The sequence below is a fragment of the Orycteropus afer genome, unplaced genomic scaffold (assembly GCF_000298275.1).
Source record: "Orycteropus afer afer isolate SDZICR_OR568_19922 unplaced genomic scaffold, OryAfe1.0 scaffold00141, whole genome shotgun sequence".
Lineage (NCBI taxonomy): Eukaryota > Metazoa > Chordata > Mammalia > Tubulidentata > Orycteropodidae > Orycteropus > Orycteropus afer.
Genome location: NW_006921728.1, coordinates 2,299,363 through 2,303,454, shown reverse-complemented (window position 1 = coordinate 2,303,454; position 4,092 = coordinate 2,299,363).

Sequence of the window (4,092 nt, the reverse complement as noted above, 5' to 3'; positions counted from 1 at the left end):
GGAAGGAAGGTTGGGCAATCCTACTTTCGAAGTGATACTGCCTCGGAAACCCAAGGAGGGGTCGCTATGAGTCGGGGCCCACTTGACGGCAAATAACAACAACAACAAGTGGACAGCAACTGTTCACTACAGATTAGTAAGTAACCACAAGTAAGCCCATGTTTACCTTGCTTATTTGATAATCCGTTCCTGCCTATCCTAGAAAGTTGCTATGAGTCTGAAACAACTCAACGGCACACAACAACAAATTCAGAATATTGAGCCTTAGGCAAAATTCTCTTTCGGTAAATTGAGCTGAGATTCTGCAAAAGTCATACACCCAATCTGATTTTTTGCTAACTAGCCAGGTATTTCGGATTTTAAAAACCAATTTCTCTGTTTTCTCCCCTAATCAATTTGCTGCTTTGTCTTTGCAGGTCTAGTACATGTTCTGGATTAGTCTTTGGGTAAATCCACCACAGTCTTTTTGACTAAATGGATATTAATGAATACAATATTGAGTTTTTTCTTGGCTAAATTACCTCTAACAAGACATTTTAGAGTTAATTTAATGAAGTGCACTAGGAAGTTAAGTGGCTTATTTCATTAAATGAGGCAAGTTGGAAGTGAATAAACACAATAAATACTGTAGGGTGTTGGCATTTTATTGTTTACAAAGTATTTTGAAATCCATTCAAATGAAATGTAAACTTGATAAGTTTATTTTTTTTATTGCTATTTTGATCCAGGATGATTTAACTACTTTTCTTTAAATCATGTGTGAATAGTATAAAATGCTGCATAGCAACTTTAATAATGAATATGTCCAAATATTATCTTAAGATTAAAAAAGAATAAAATAAAAAAGCTATATTTTGACCTGTATTTCCTATAGGAATACATTATTTTCACAATGTGGTTTAGAGGAATTGCATGACTATCTTTCTTTGCCACTAAACATTTGCAATATTTATGGGAAATTTATATCACTCTTTCACATATTCTACGTCTTTTGATTCATTTACTACTAACTTTTGAGGTAAACAAAGAACAGATGCCTTTTTCTCTGTTTTTAAGGTAAGGAAATACAGGGTCTGAGAGGTGAAATGACTTTAGATTTTATTACTGGTTTTGCCCACAAGTTTTTCCTATAGAACAAAGTCTTTCCATATAAAATAAAGTTTATCCATTCAATGATCTGGGGATAAATTGTTGCTATATGCATAAAACAAACATTCTCTTTAATTTAGATGGTCTACTGTCCCTTCGTGGAAACTGCAAATGCTTCTGGGAGAGTTTTTGTAGAGTGTTTTGCTTTGACAGGCTTTAATAGTGCAATAATTGGGGTGCATATGTACTTCCACCAAATATTATGAACTCTTTTGCATATTGATTAGAAACAGTGACAGACTCTGGACAATTAGTCCAGAAACTTGTTGACTTGCCACAAACATATGCTGCACTTTTGTGCTGAGTTGGAAGCAGTAGTGTTCTGGGAAATGTTTAAAAACTGGGTTTCCAGAAAAACAGAAGTCCTGATTTTCAGAGTTTGCCAATTCTCTTCTGTAAATCTTCTCACTCGGGCCAATTTCATACTACCAACATGATGCTAGTGAATGAAGAATTGAGAAGAGATGGGTTCTTATGTGTCAGATCCACCACATCACGGGTTGAAAGTCACTCTTAATTGCTATTGGTCTGAGAAGATCATGTGGAGAAAGGTGGTTGAGTATTTAATTTTGGATTTAGAAACTGAGACTAAATGATGTATTTGACCTGAATCATAGGGTATTTTTAACTAATCCATAACTAGTGTAAGACTGAGAAAATGTAAATATGTGGAGATGAATACTCCCAACCCCATTTGACCAGAAAACTTCCAAAAGTGGAACTCTGAGGTAATGAGTCAGCTAACAATTTTCTCAACATTGTGCAACAGAAAATGTGTGTAAAAATGGTGTATTGGCGACATCTGGCATCCTCTACCTTCACAAGGGGGGAGAAGGGTCAAGGTCAACAGTCCAAAGATGATACCTGTGAGATGGAGGTCAGATAGGCCTCCACCTCCAAACTTCCTACCAATTCTTACACCTATTGTCCCTTCAATGGCACTCTCTATTTCTCTGCTGGGTTCAATAATCCACTGCAATGGCCACACAGAACTCTCAGACAATAGTCACAATTATTAGATTTATTAAGGAAGTAACAAATTACAATTCTGTATCAGAAATGACTCAGAATATAATTCTTCAATCAGGAGAGTTCCTTCTCAGCAGTGCCTGTAGTCACACCTCTCTCTGGCCATCCACCACAGCCCTTGACCTCTGCCCTGTTTGGGCAAGTGTTACAGAGCTCCTTTAGCTCTACAGACAAGTGCCTAGAGACACCTCACTTGCTACTGAGCCTTGGCCTGAACACACTCAGCTTTCTTGCTGTGGTCAAAGAGCCTAGTTCCTCGAAAAAATTCCCAGAGACACCCGGCTCTAACAGAAGCCCCCTGCCCAAAGGCTCTCAGCTTTCTTGCTCTGTGGGCTGGGAGGCCCGCTGCTCTGCCTCTTGCCAGTCTTTTGATTTTGCTGCTTATGCTGCCATTGTTTCTCTGCCACTGCTTCTCACTGTCTCTGGTGTCATAGCTCTCTGCCTCCTGGATTGAGGAGGTTCAACATAGTGATCTTGATCCAAGGACATGCTCCACTCCTGGTTCTTCATCCTTGATGGTATTGAGAACCCTCCTCCCCACCTCTGGGATGGCTCATTTTAAGCCTAGTGGGATAGCAAAACTGTCCGATCCTCACGTTAGGGTACAATACACTTATTTTCATGGTTCAACTCCTAAAAGGGTGCCATTCACCTTATTTACATTAATAGCAAGCTATCCAATCCCCTAGGTAGGCCACCTCACATTTGCATAGTCCCACCTAGTTGTTTTGTGGGAGTTGCAAAGACCATGCCTACAAAGGCCATACCAAGCAATTTACTGCACCAGCAAGCAAATGATTACCTAAAGAGCTCCAAAGTAATCCCTACTCTGAGTTTAAATAAGTAAAAGAGAACTTGCTTATATTCTGCAAATAGTATTAGTTTCTCAAAATCAAATCTTAGCTATAATCATGGAGAAATAGTAAGACAAGTATAACATGCTTTCTGTTATCCAGGAGCCTTCAATCTAGCTGGAAAAAGGACCCACACACAGGTAACTAACGCATGTTTTAAAAACCAAAAAAAAAACAAACTCACTGCCATTGAGTTGGATCCAACTCATAGCAACCCCTCCTTAGATTTCTGAGATGGTATCGCTACTGAAGTAGATTGCTCAATCTTCCTTCTGAGGAGTGGCTGGAGGGTTTGAACTGCCAGCTTTCTGGTTAGCTGTCAAATGCCTTAGGCACTATGCCACCAGAGCTCCTAATACATGTCTTAATGGCAGGCATTTGAAGTATAGCTTTGATGCAATAAACTTCTAACTCCTTCCCTGAATGGCATCCATTTTTTTGAGGTCTAATGTTTCTTTACCATTCTTTTTACATAGATCATTAAGTTGTTTGTGATGATTGGAATAGAGATTAATTTAGATTTTTTCCTGGAATTAATATTTTTAACATATCTTAGCACAACTAACATTGGAGCAATCCAACACTGTTTCTAAATTTTAACTAGAATTGCCTATGCTAGAACGATCCTTCTTAAATTCACACATCCACCTTAAGAACTCACTGCCATGCCTGGATGCTCGTGATGATCAAAGGCATTTCATAACGGTCTTCTCCTGAAGCTCTCTTGGAGATTCAGGTGAATAAATCTGCTCTATGAAAATATGTCCTTGACCTTTAGGGATGTAGTTGCTGAAATATTGGGATATATGTTAGTGTAGTGCCTAAGACATTTGACTGCTAATCAGCAGATTGGCGATTCAAATTGATTAACCATTCCTTGGAAAGAAGATTGGGCAATCTACTTTCAAAGAGATACTGCCTCTGAAACCCAGGGAAGGGTTGCTATGAGTCGAATGGACTCAACATCAGTGAATTTGGTTAGGTTTATTCTTTTTTTTTTTTTTTCCCTTTTTTCTAAGGAAGGGATTTTTTTTTTTTTTCTTTTCTTTTTGGCTTCTTT